Below are 14,390 nucleotides of genomic sequence, written 5' to 3' on the forward strand. Positions count from 1 at the left end.
AATCCACTCTGCAACCCTCATTGCATACTCCTACGATAAAAATAATGCCCTAAAATATAATACTTTTAGACTATTCTCTCCCCCATAGACTTCAATGCCAGTTCACTTTTTAAAAAATATTTGTTAATTGTTGCAGTTACCTGCCTCTCCCCAGTCCACATTGCTATACATCTCTTATTCTGGACTCTTGTCATACAGATGTGTCTAATCATATCTTCCTTTTAAACAGTTCTTTCCTTCATCTTTTCCAGTGCACTATTTATTATTTATCCCCTCTTAGTTTTCCCCAACCCTCATGTTTGTACTATTTTATATTAGTGGTGTTATTCAGTATTTGTCCTTTTGTGACTGAGGTATTTCACTCAGCATAATGTCCTTAAGGATCATCCATGTTGTGTAATATTTTATTCCTTATTTTTCAGTGCTGTATAGTATTCCATTGTGTGAATATACTATAGTATTTCTTTCCCTTCATTTGTTGATGGGCACTTGGGTTGTTTCCATCTCTTTGCTATTGTGAATAGCGCAGCAATAAGCATTGGGTGTGCATATTATATCTGTTTGGATGGCAGTTCTGGTTTTATAGGGTATATTCCTAGTAGTGGAATTTCTAGGTCAAATGATAAATCTATTTCCATCTTCTTGAGAAAGTACCATACTGCCTTCCATAAGTGGTTGCACCGTTTTACACTTCCAACAGCAGTGAATAAGGGTTTCAGTCTCTTCACAACCTTACCAGCATTTGTAGTTTGCTTCTCTGTTGAACTTTGCTATGGTTACTGGGATGAGATGATACTTTGTAGTTATTTTGATTTGCATCTCTCTGAGAGCTAAGGGATTTTGAACATTTCTTCATGTATTTGTTTGCCATCGGAATTGTCGTCTTTGGTGAGTGAGGTGTGTGTTCTTATCCTATGCCCATTTTATAATTGGATTGCTTACCTTTTTCTTGATAAGGTGCTGGAGTATTCTATAAATTTTAGATAATGTCATTACCAAATATATTTTCCCAGTTTGTGGCTTTCCTTTTTTCCCTGTTGGAAAAGTTTTTTGGTGTGTTTTCTGACATTTCTATTTTTTACTTGTTTCCTACCTCATTGAGTAGATGATCATGGGTGATGCCTATGATGTTTGTTTATTTGATTGGTGCCATCATAGTGACCCTATGAGTTGAAGATGGGAACTTTTCTCTTGAGCCATCCTTATAATCTCTGACATGCTTGGGCTTATTATTACAGTCATTGTTAGTCCATCTTGTTGAAGGTCGTCTCACAGTTTGATCTTTGGTTATTAGTATTCAGTCCATTGATTTTGTCATTGACAGCTTTTGAAAATTCCCCGTGACACTAATAAGAGCTTTTAACTTAAAAACTATTCTACCCACAAGAGTCCACAATTAAGGTTGCATAGTGGAATGTACTTGGGGGCGGTGGGAGGGGTGGGTGGGGGGAGATTGTTTACCAGGGAGGGAGTGTTTCTTTTACTTTTAAAAGAGAGGAGTGAACTGGAGGGCTGGGCCGGGAGAGAAGTGCAGCAATGAATGTATGGAAATCCAAAATCTCTGTAAACGTTCATTAAAATTATTAAAAAAACCTACAACCAAACCAAACAAAAAAAACTATTCTATCATCTCTTTGACAAACAAATCAATTCTAATTTTCATTTAAGTAAAGTTTTAACCTTTGAAAACAAAGCCAATGTAGAAAAGAAGGCTCTTTGAGTGGCACAAACAGTAGTTTATCTTTGAAAGTCTAGCTGAAGTGTTTATGTAAAGACTACAGCTAAGAATACCCTATGGAGTTTACTCTGGAGCATAGGGGGTCTTTGTAAGTTGGAATTTACTCCATCACAATTGGTTTATTGGTGTTTTCTATGTAGAAGACAAGAAATTGAGCTTTTAATATGATGATAAATAGTGAAGTTGAGGGTACAGTTGCTTGAATTTTTGTTCCTGTAAGCCTCATAATTTTCACATTTTTTAAAGATTACCAATGTATTTTTTTCTACTTCCAGAACAAATGTGATTAAGCTTTGCTCACACAGTACTTCTCAGCGGGGGCACTATTGGTATTTAGGGCAGAACAATTCTTTGTTGTGCAAGTACTGTTCTGTGCATTGTAGAACATTCAGCCTCCCTGGCCCCTGCCCACTAAAATACCAGTAGAGCCCACACCCTACCTCCCCACCATTTTGACAACTTTCTCCTGATAAGATCTTCCCCCTAAATTTTCACATGCCCTTGGTTGAGAACTGGAGTCCCTGGGTAGTGCAAGTGATTAATGCCTTCAGCTGTGAAGCAGAAGGTTGGAGGTTCAAGTTGACTTCTTTTTTTTTTTTAAAAGCTATCAGCGTCTGTTTTCATAATCAGAATTCCAAGTTCATATAAACTTGTAATTATTCTTACTTGATTAGCAAAAATTGTCTCTCTTGAATCAAACAGCTTGTTTAGATATAAACGTGTAGTTTCTTCAGTCATTATATCTTTCTAGTAAAGATGAAGATAGCTAGTAAATTTGAGGGTAATTATAAACTGTCCTTGTGCCTAAAGTGTATACTTTAAGGGAGCGGTTAGGCACTTGTGTTGTAGACTGTATAGAGTTGCACTGCTAACCTAAAATCTTCACCCAGAGCTCAGAGGAGAAACGTGGGTAACCTTCTCCCATGTCATTTGTAGCCTGGAAAACCCAGTGGATCCACCCAGTGGAGGGTCAGCCTGTTCAGATTAGATTAGATTCAGATTAGATGGCTATGAGAATTGAGAGAATTGATTAGTATCAAAGAACTCTGGTTTGTAGGGTTCCTCCTCTGTGATTCAGTCTCAGAAAAACAAAGATTGAGTTGATTAGTATCAAAAGGTAAAATTTCATAAATAAGATGATGATAGTTCAGAGACTGAGAATATTGTAAAATAACATGCATTTTAAAATAAAGTATTAAGATATTGAAATTGTTAACAACTTTAGTCGGCTTGGCTCCACAGTCAACACTCTTGGCACCAGCAGCCAGGAAATTAAAAGACATACTGCAATGGGTAAGTTGGCTGTTAGGGACCTCTCCAAAGTACTGAAGAGCAATGGTGTCTCTCTGGAGACTAAGGTGCATCTGATACAGGCCATGGTCTTTGCAATCACTTGTTACGCATCAGAGAGTTGGACAATGACTAAGGAGGATAGAAGGAGAATTGATGCCTTTGAGCTGTGGTGCTGGAGAAGAGTATTGAATGTACCATGGACTGCCAAGAAAACAATCAGATTCATCCTGGAGAGGGTTAGATTGGGCTGCTCCTTGGAGGCAAGGATTCTGGGGCTTCTTCTGACATACTTTGGACATGTTGTAAGGAGGGACCAGTCCTTGGAGAAGGACATCATGCTTAGGAAAGTGGAAGGACAGCGCAGGAGGGGAAGACCCTCTTTGAGGTGGATTGATTTGGTGACTGGCATAGAGCAGGATTTAGGGCTATTGTACATACGGTCGCTGTGAGTCGCAAGCGACTCCATGGCACATAACAACAACAACATTTGTCAGTAAATAATTAACAGATGATTTGGTTTCAGATTTAAACAAAGATCTGCTAAGGCATGATGTTAGTATTTTTTCAGATACATCTTTGCCATTTTCTACAGCTAATTCAAATTTGACGGAGTAAATGGAAAACAATTTATAATTTGGCTGACTTAGTTTAAAAAGTGGTCAATGCTGGCCAGAGGAGTAGAAGGCAAGTTTATCCTTGATCAACACTTCTCAAAAAATGATTTAATAAAATTCTTACTCCCATTAAAGGATTTAACTTTTTATCACTTATTTCTGCTGTCTAGTAATTAGAATTCCTTTAGTATATAACAGGGATTCTGTGAGTAAATTCAGTGTTTCTGTACACTCTTGTTAATTTTGTTTATGGGTTTGAATTATTAAATATAGTCTTTAAAAAAATTCCCCCAGTGCCTTAGATTTTGTAGCACAAACCATATGTACTCCTTGGACTGAAAACTATAGTAAGTGGTTGCAGAATGAAAGTTTGTGAATCTAGGGGCTTGGCTTGCACATTAAGATGTATTTTTTTGCTAAATTGTTGTCTATTTTTGTAGGCTGAAGCATACTACATATCTATTGAATTGGCAATAGATTTTTTTTTTTTGTTAAAAATTGGGAAAAATATTGAGTGAAATGTAAGAAAGTAAGAACCACCTCCCAGAGTTAACATTACTAAAATAGCAAAATTAACAAATATGTAATTTTATGTTATTAGCTACAGATTGGGTTTTTTTAATGAAAGAGAACAAAACATTGTGGTATTAGAAGTTGCTTTTCTTCCTCCTCTTGGCCTCTTTTCTTTTTTAAAGACAGCTTTAAAAAGTTGAGGTTGAAACACTTCTAAAAGAAGAGATTGTCTACCTTTTTCCCACAGAACAGCTAGTGGATTTGAACTGCCTGCCATTAGGTTGGTAGTGCATCTCCTTATGACTAAATTACCAGAGAGTTCCTTTTTAAAAGACAACTGATGCCATGAATTTAGTGTGTACCTGTAAAAAGAGCCACGTGGGGACAGCCATGCCTGACCTTTACTGACTTCACTAAGGAGAACTGTCCTCGTCAACAGCATTAATAACACAAAACCAATTCCCATGAGGTCAGACATGTCCCTCATGCTCCCATACGTTTTTCTACTCATCTCTACACCAAATTTACTGCCTTATTTGGTCTCAAATTCAGTGAGATAGCTCACAAACCACACAAAATCTTACTGGGGAAGTTTAAAGGTTATAATCTAGATTAATAGCAGAATACGGTCTGGACAGCTTCCAAAATATGCTCACAGACACTTCAACTTTGAACTTCACCACTTTAAGTCAGTATTACAAAGTTCTCAGTCCTGCAAATTATGAACCCTCTGCCCCTATTTGACCAACAAAGTTGGGCAAAACCTCTTAGCTCTGATTCCAGTGGTGTAGTAGTCTCAAGGTCCCATCTCATATCACGTCTCTGGTTTAGGTGTGTGTGCTGCTGCCATAGATGTAGCTGGAACAAGAATTTCTGGTCCCAAAGGATGTGTTACATTCTCTTGCTGCTGCTGCTTCACTGCTGGGGAATGAGGCTGATCCTGTTCAATTTGTTGGCTAGACTAGCCAATCCCCTTGTAGATTGGTGAAGACTGGACAGTCTGCTGGTGGATAGGCTAACACACCCTATTCACATATTTCTTTCCATCCACATGGCAGAGTCAAGTTCTGTGGCTAGGAAAGCCACACTGAAAGATACACTCCACAGTATCTCTCTATTGTATGCTTTTAGACTTTTACTGTAAATGTTGTTATGTGCCATCGAGTTGCTTGTGATTCATAGTGTGATCCTATGTACAGCAGCCCTATACCCTGCTCTATCTTGTGCCAATCTTATTGTCTCTGATACACCTACCCCCATTACCCCAGTCATTGAATCAATCCATCTAATTGAGGGTCTTCCTCTCCTGTGCTGTCCCTCCAATCCTCTAAAGCATGATGTCCCTCTCCAAGGACTGGTACCTCCTTGCAACATGTCCAAAGTATGTCAGGTGAAACTTCAGAATCTTTGCCTCCAAGGAGCATCCTGGTGCTCTAGGATGAACCTTTTTGTTCTTTCAGTAGTCCATGGTATATTCGGTAGTCTTCTTCAACACTACAGCTCAATGGCAACAGTTCTCTTTCTATCATCCCTAGTTATTGTCCAGTTTTCTGACCCATAGCAAGTAATTGCAAAGACCATGGCCTTAATCAGGTGCACCTTACTCTCCAGACTGACATAGTTGCTCTTCAGTACTTTGAAGAGATCTCTGACAGCCGACTTTCCCATGCAATACATCTTTTAATTTCCTGGCTGCTGGTACCAACAGTGCTGCTGTAGATATGTATCTTTATATAAATAAATAGTATGTATCTAACTCCTTATAATACATTTAATTTTAGGTAATTTTTTCAGTGATAACTCTACTGTTTTTTTTTCACCTCTAAATTTTATTGTTGCTGAAAACATACATAGCAAAATACATCAGTTTCTATATATACAGTTTAGTAACATTGACGATATTCCTTATAATTAACATGAGTTGAATGTTTACTGTTTTACAGTGATTGAGTGCTTACATCTACAAGATAACTTAATCAATATCTATTGTTATAATAGTTAATTATTATAACCAATAACTCTGTTGATGATTACAAGAATTAAACTAGTTAATACATGTGAAATATCATTTGTAGTTACTGTTGTGTTATTTCTACTTTATGGATAGGGAAATAGAGACAAAGATTAAATAATGTGTCTAAATTCATATAACTAAGTAGAGAACAAGTATTTGAACCGAGATTGTTTATCTCTAGAAATATTATGCTCTACTACATCCTTATAATCCATTTAATTTTATGTACTTTTTCTCAGAGATAACTCTGCTATTTTTCCTCTAAATTTTATTGTTGAAAACATACATAGCAAAATACACCAGTTCACCTGTTTCTGCATATACAATGTAGTAACATTGATGACATTCTTCAAATTGCGCAGTTCATTTACTTTCTTTTTCTGAGTTCCTAACCTTATTAACATAAACTCTCTGCCCCTCAAGTTCCTGTTCTAGTCTTTTGAGTTGCTCTTGTCAATTTGAACCAATGTTGTTGTTGTTATGTTAAGGGTGTTGATTGTTGATCCAAGCAAGATGAAATCATTCCAATTCTTGTGCCTTGGATGGATGCCTGTAGGCTTTTAAGACCCCCAGGCACAATGCAGTAAACTGGAAAGTGGAGCAGAAGCACTGAAAATTCTATTAGACCAACTGGGATGTCTCAAGGAACCAGGATGCCCCTTAGAACTTTCATACCATGGAATCAAATCCCATGAGGTTTTTGGTTGTACATAAGGAACTTTTGCAGCTATTTTTTTTTAATTGTAAATATATCTACTGTACTGTTTTTTCTTTCAGTAATACTTTATTGTGCTTTAGGTGAAAGTTTACACAGAGAAATAAATTCTCCTTTAACATAGTTCATAAGAACTGTTCTATGTCATTGGTTGCAATTTTTCTATAATGTGTCAGCATTGCAATTTGTTCTTGTTGTTATGTGCCGTTGAGTCGTTTGCGACTCATAGCAACCCTATGTACAACAGCCCTAAACCGTGCTCTATCCTGTGTCAGTCTCATTGCCTCTGACACACCCATCCCGATTACCCCAGTCACTGAATCAATCCACCTCATAGAGGGTCTTCCCCTCCTGCGCTGTCCCTCCACTCTACCCAGCATGATGTCCTTTTCTAAAGACCTGTCTCTCCTTACAACATGTCCCAAGTATGTCAGACGAAGCCCCAGAATCCTTGCTTCCAAGGAGCAGCCTGATTTAACCCTCTCTAGGATGAATCTGTTTGTTTTCTTGGCAGCCCATGGTACATTCAATACTCTTCTCCAGCACCACAGCTCAAAGGTGTCAGTTCTCCTTCTCTCTTCCCTAGTCATTTGTACATAGGGTTTTCAGAGGCCTGCCATTTCAGAAGTGGATGGCCAATCCTTCTTCCTAGTCTGTCTTAATCTGAATGTTTAGATTTAGAGGAGTATCTGACAGACAACAATTTATGAAGTAGTGAAAGATAAATCCCTCATTTTGGAGTTGACCATTAGTTACAGTGTAGTCCCTGCCCTTAGCCCAGTGCCTTGACCCACTTATTTCCCAGCCCCACCCTCCAGCAGGATACCAGTTCACTTCTACCAAATGCCTTCAGAGTTAATCTCCCATTGTCCGACCCATGACCTGACAGCTTGTATCTGATGCTTTCTTCTCTCCTGTGATTCCAACCACGTCAAATGCAATTTATATGTCTATTTATTCTGGCTTCATTAATCCAGCATCCCTTTACCCCCTTGTCTTTTAACCTTTATTTTTGGGTAAATGCTGACATTTGATCTCATTGTTTTCCCAGTGAAAGTTTGCAGAGGATAATGGTTTTTCGTGTAATCACTCATACCCATTTTTTTGTTACAACAAAGGGTTATTGTCTTTTTCTTCATCAGACTCATCTATTTCTTATTTTTACTTTCTTTTCCCCTCCCATCTGTGATGACCATTGGTCTCATATCTTTCATTGTAGAGTACATTGTATTTTTTTATATTAGTTTATTTACAAAATTTATATACATTGTTTTTTTTACATCAGAACATTCCCATTTCCCTCACCCTCCCATCAAATTGTACTGCCCATGATTAATTCCTCCTCTCCCAGTACATCCTCACCCATCTGCTTCCACCCTCCCCTTGGATCCCCATATTCATTCTACAATAATGGTTATATGCAGTTTTTGTCCTTGTGGGACTGAGTTAATTCACTCAGCATGCTGTTCTTCAGTCTCTCTCAAGTTAGTTAATAATTTTATAATAGTTTATATACTAAGTTCATAAGGTTTCTATACATTGGGGTTCTTTTTTAATTTTAATGTGTGTTTTTTATTTATAACTTTATTGCCAAAATAAGAGGGAGAAATTGAGAACAGTTTAACACAGGGTATCATTGCTGATCCTGTCGTATCAAAAAGGCTCCATCTAAAAAAAAAAAGGCTCCATCTCAAAAAAAAAAAAGGCTCCATCTTAAATAGGCATCTAATTGTCCAAAGATATACAACACTGAATTTGCATATGCTATTTCTTCTGTGAAGTACAGTGTTCATATTTAGGCAACCTTTATAATACATAAATACAAGGAAATAAAATCACTCATTAAAAACCGCATTAAATGAAATCTTTTATATTTAGATTTATGTTGTTCCTGGTAATAATACATGCCCAATGAAAATCAAAAGCTGTAAAGGCAGTTATACTTCTTGAGTAGACAGTTACAACAATCATTTTCTGAAATGACCACATTTCATTTGATCATGCACTACTCTGAACTTAACCATGAATGAGATGTAGTCAAAGTTGGAAAAGAAGAAATAGGGAGAGCATTCCTTTTTTTCAGAGTAAGCTCTCCAGAGTCAGCATGGTAAATAAACATACCCTGTTGAAGAATTCTAGGTGGAACAAAATTTATGTCGTCAATTTCAACTCATACTGGCTGCCTTAATTTGTTCATTAAGTTGTTTAGTGTCATTCTTTTAAATCAAGTGTGTTTAATTCTTCTAGCTCTTCCAAATCTTCCCCAGTGAACAGATTTTCATCAAAAGGAAGAGAATCAGTGGCTTCATTTCCCAGTTCCTCCCCTTTGTTGTGTTCTTTCAAATCACTTCTTTCCCCATTTTGAGCTTGACCTCCAGAAGCTTCACTTAATTTCTTTTCATCTTTTTCTGATGTGTATGTGCTGAATCTTTCAGGACTGGCAAGAGTAATACTCACATCATCTACATCTCTTGGAATGTATAGGCTTACATCTATGTCATTTACACTCACAGAATCATCAACCTCATCACTTGCTTCCTCATCATCATCATTAACCAGTTCTGGACAAAATGCACACACCTCACGGCCACTGATCACTAGTGCTTTCCCTGCTTTGAAGTCTGCTTTCCTTTTTTCCATATCTTGTTCATTAATCTTTTCTTGTCTTTTCCTTTTTTTCATGGAAGGAAAGATTGTAGGGTGATTTTGGTAACATTCAGACCTAAGTCAGAATGCTCTTTCTCAATGAGATCTTCTAAAGAAATTTCTTCTTCTTTCTCTTCTTTCTTTTAATCTTTTTTTCAACACAAATCCAGGAGGTAGGGCATCCCGATAAAAGCACATTATCACCCCCTCTAGGGTATACCCCAAACCAGCCATACTTGTTGTTTTCAATAGCTTCAAGGACATGCTTGCTCACAATTTGAGTTTTTGGTTTTTTCTTTTCTGCCTCACTATGCTTCTTGTTCACTACTTCTCCCAGTTTTTCTCATCCCAGTTATCCATGGTATCTTTTTCAAGTTCTTCATCTCTTTCATCTCTTGTATCAATGTAAACACTTCATTTTCATTTTTCACATTTTATCTCCAAAATCAAGTCATGAGAAAATTTACACTTACCACCTTTAGTACACTGTCCTTGTTTGAAGAACGCACATACTACGGATTTGGGATCTGCACCTTTACTTATTTTCTGAGCAGGTTTGAACAATTCATTTAGCTCCTGTAACTCCTTCTTCTTGTCATCTTTCTTCAGTTTCTTCTCAGCTTCACTTTCTGCTACCTGCCGTGGATTTTGCTGACCAAATTTAACTTGATGAGTGACAGCTTTGATAAACTTCTGCTCCTTTGCTCTTTTCTTATTCTACAGACCAAAAGTTTTGTCTTCGATGATCTTCTCCTTTTTCTGCTCCGTCTTTTGGCTGCTCCTGGCCTGAGCCTGTTTCTTGGGGGTCATTGCAAAGACAGGTGGCACTGGCCAGACTTGAGCGTGGTGGGACACCGTCAGGGTTCTGGCCTCACAGCAGAAGAGGAAGGCCAGAGCCTCTGTCGCCGCAGCACCGCGCGGAAGACCTTTACATTGTTTTTTACACTGGATCTTTCCCCTTTCCTTTACCAGTCTCACCCCCATCAAATTGTGCGACCTTATGTCACATATTGTATGTTTTTGTAAGCTTGTGTTGTCTGTGTAGTGCAGGTTCTTGATGAATCTTCCTCTAATTGTGTAATCACATTCTTCTTAATAAGTCTAGTTTCTTGAATGATTTGCAGAGCATACATATTGAATAGGTATGGTTAAAAGATACAGCCCAGACACACCCCTTTCTTGATTTTAAATCATGCAGTGTTTCCTTGTGTTGTTTGGACAACAGCTTCTTGGTCTACGTATAGATTTAATATAAGCAAAATTAATTGTTCTGGAATTCCCATTCTTCTCAAAGTTAGCCATCATTTGTTATGATTCATGTAGTTAAATGTCTTTGCATAGTCACTGAAACACAGATAGTCATTCTTCTGGTGTTCATGTTTTTAGCCAAGACTAAATATCAGCAGTGATATCCCTGGTGCCATAGCGTCTTCTAAATTCTGTTTGAACGTCTGTCAGTTCTCTGTCCATGTACAGAGTACTTTAGCTCTTGGCTTTGAAGGCCCTCTAGCCATTTTTGGATGAACTTCAGTAATACTTTGCTTGCATGTGATATTAATATTATTTGATAATATTGATAAATGTGATTTCTACATTTGTTATATTATCTTTCTTGGGAATGGGAGCAAAAATTTCTTCAGTCAGTTGGGCAGAGAACTTGAGGCACAGAAGATCAAGGACTACAACCTTCAATATGTATTACATCTCAACATCAAGAAAACAAAAATCCTCACTATTGGGCCAGTAAGCAGCATCATAAAAGATGGAGAAAAAAAATTGAAATAATTAACAGCTTAATCTTATTTGGATCCACAGTCACCATCCTTGATATTAGCAACTAGGAGATCAGGAGACATATAACTTTAGGAGAGTGCTTTCAGGGACCTTGCCAAAGTATGAAAGAGCAATGGTGTCAGTTTGGGGACTAAGGTCTTTCTGATCACTTGCTGTGCATCTGCGACCTGGACAGTGACTAAAGATGACAGAATAAAAAATTGATACCTTTGAGTTGTGGTGTTGGTGAAGAGTACAGAATATCCCATGGACTCCCAATTGCAGCCAGAGCAGTACTCCTTAGAGGTAAGGACTGTGAAGCTTCATCTCCCATACTTTGGGCATGTTATTAAGAGGGAAGTATTCCTTGGAAAGGGACATCATGCTTGGAAATATGGAGGGTCAGCAAAAGAGCGGAAGATCCTTAATGAGATGGTTTGACATAGTAATAGCAGCAATGGGCTGAAGTGTGTTGGAGATGTTGAGAATGGAGCAGGATAGAATATGGTTCATATCTATTGTTCTTAAGTTGCTATGAGTTACACACAGCTCAAGGGCATATAACAACAACAGTATATTATTTGCCTGAAGGGTAACCTGTAGAGATAGATTCAGGTTTCATTCAGCTTCACTGTTTAAAGATTATCTCATGGGGATAGCTTTGAGGGCTTCTCTAGTCTTTTATCAATAGGTCTAGCCTTTTTAAGGAATTTGAGAGTTTTTTTCCATATTTATCTTCCATTATATCTGAGACATTCTGTGTGTCTCCTGTGAGAAAGATTTGTAGTGGTAGCTGTGCATCATTTAATTCTTCTGGTTTCAGGTTTGAAGAGGTTGTGGGTTGTATGGGTTTAGTACATTAATTTAATCTTTGATTAAATTTATTGCCATTTTTCTCTTTTACTTCTTACAAGTTATATCTTAGGTGACAGCTCTCAAGCTTTTAAGACCCCAGACTCTACTCATCAAACTTTTATTAAGACAGTTAACTAAGTTATCCTTTGGTTCCAAGGTCTGGAGATGGTAAAAGAATCTTATGAGTTCTTCAGATTTGTCTAGGAAATCTCCATAACTGTGCCCTCCCACCCCGTGGTTTGTTATATATGTGGTTCTATACGAAGCTCACCCCAACTTGTATGTACATATGCCTATGCATCCATACATGTATGTGCATTTGCTTGTGAGTGCTTCTGCCCATGTTAAAATATGTTTTATGTAAAAAATTATGAAGATGGTACAGGATAAAACAGGGTTAAGCTCTCTTGTTCATAGGATCACTATGAGTCATACTCAGCAGCACCTAACTACAACATTATTCATTATCAAACTCAAACTCTTTGCCTTCAAGTTGGAATGGACTCATAGCAAACCCTCCAGAGGGTCTCCTAGGCTGTAAATTGCACAGTAGGGGCAATTGATCACTGTCTCGTGGAGCAACTAGTGGATATGAACTGCCAGAAAGGTTAAACCTTTGTGTCAGCAGTGAGCTTTACAGACTGTACTACCAGAACGCTCTTAGTCTTTGCAGTTGTGTGTATTCCACTGTGTATGTACTATAGTTAGTTTACTTATTCATCCATTTAGATTATGTATAAAAGCTTAACTTCTGAAGAACTTGGAAGTCTGAAATCTGTTGTTGTTGTGTACCATGGAGTTGGAATTGATTCATAAATGACCCTCCAGTGGGAGTGAATCACATGGGAGAAGATTGCTTATCTTTCTCCCCTTTTTTGAACCTTAGGACTTTGGGTTGGTAGTACAACTCTTAACGTTAAGGCCCTAGAGCTTCCTGCAAAATCTGTAGTGAATCCTTAACTCCATTTCTGTTCTTGACGTAAAGTCACATGCCATATCTTTCAGAGTGGTAAACCAGTTGTGTAGTTTTGCCCTCAGGAAGAGAACAGCTGAAATTAGATTACAGCAGGCAATTAAGACTCACACTTGCTGCTTCTAGTTGGTTCCAACTCATAGCTACCATTCATTGGGTTTCCAAGGTTGTAAATTGTAACAGGAGGAGATTGCTCATCTTTATACCTTAGAACAACCAGTGGATTTGCATGCCAGAGATCTGAAACCTTTGGGTTAGCAGTGCCACACCCTATGGACGAGGCCATCAGAACTCACCAGTTAAGCCTCTTGAGGGGCCTTTCACCTTTGAGGCTTACAAAAAGAACTAGAAAACGTTCTTGAGTGTCCTTGATGATTTAGGCCTCAAGACCATGAGTCTTAGCTCCTATCACTAGGTAGCTATGTGTTGCCCCTGGTAGCTGGATACCTGAAGCTCCAGAACCAATCCTATAGACTTGTAAAATCTTCAGTTTTGTGTATATCTCAGTTATACTTTTTTGTTTACTTTTGTAGTCCTACTTGTATCAGTGATAGATTGTAACTTCCACCAGTTATGTTCTAGTGATAATCTTCTATATCTCTAAAATGTATAAATAAAAGCCATGGCCCCAGTTTAACAGACACTTTCATTACCACACTGATGGTTACCCTCGTTCCAGAATGATTTGTCTGTATCTTGGTTTTGTCTTAATAAAAATATCTCTATAGAATATATTTGAATCTGGGCTGTTTTTATTCTTTCTTAAGAGTTATTTCCATCACTTTGTTATGATGAGCAATGAACAGTTATTTCCATCATTTTGTTATGATGAGCAATGAGACAGTGAGTGTAGGGGTGTATATGTCTTTTTGTGTAACTGTTCTTTTATATATAACCAGGAGTGGGATTGCAGGATCATTTAGCATTTTTCTTTCTAGTTTTTTTAGGAAACATCATACTGTTTTTTATTTGTACCATTTTATAATTTGACCCTATCAACAACTTTGGCTTACCATAAGCTTTTAACTGCTATACAACATATTGAGAACAATTGCAATAAATGACTGTGCACTTCTATCTTTGATCATTTGATTTTAGCCTGTAACTTTTTTAATACTTACCCTATTCTTGGAAAGTGCGAGAGAGCTAGGGTTGTTGTTGTTGTTAAGGTACTGTCGAGTTGCTTGAGACTCATAGCGACCCTATGTACAACAGCCATAAACTCCACTCTGTCCTGTGCCAATCGCACTATCTCC

The 14,390-nt window shown here is 37.7% G+C and overlaps 1 protein-coding gene and 1 pseudogene across 1 annotated transcript in view; one reads left to right on the plus strand and one right to left on the minus strand.

Annotated features, from left to right (window-relative positions):
- TESK2 (testis-specific kinase 2) overlaps window positions 1-14,390 on the plus strand; it is a 230,884-nt gene that overhangs the window by 41,004 nt on the left and 175,490 nt on the right. The gene's annotated exons all lie outside the window — the stretch shown is intronic.
- On the minus strand, window positions 9,099-10,343 carry LOC102843088 (annotated as a pseudogene).

The sequence above is a fragment of the Elephantulus edwardii genome, unplaced genomic scaffold, assembly GCF_000299155.1.
Source record: "Elephantulus edwardii isolate Elephantulus edwardi_28Jun2011 unplaced genomic scaffold, EleEdw1.0 scaffold00243, whole genome shotgun sequence".
In the NCBI taxonomy this organism is placed as follows: domain Eukaryota; kingdom Metazoa; phylum Chordata; class Mammalia; order Macroscelidea; family Macroscelididae; genus Elephantulus; species Elephantulus edwardii.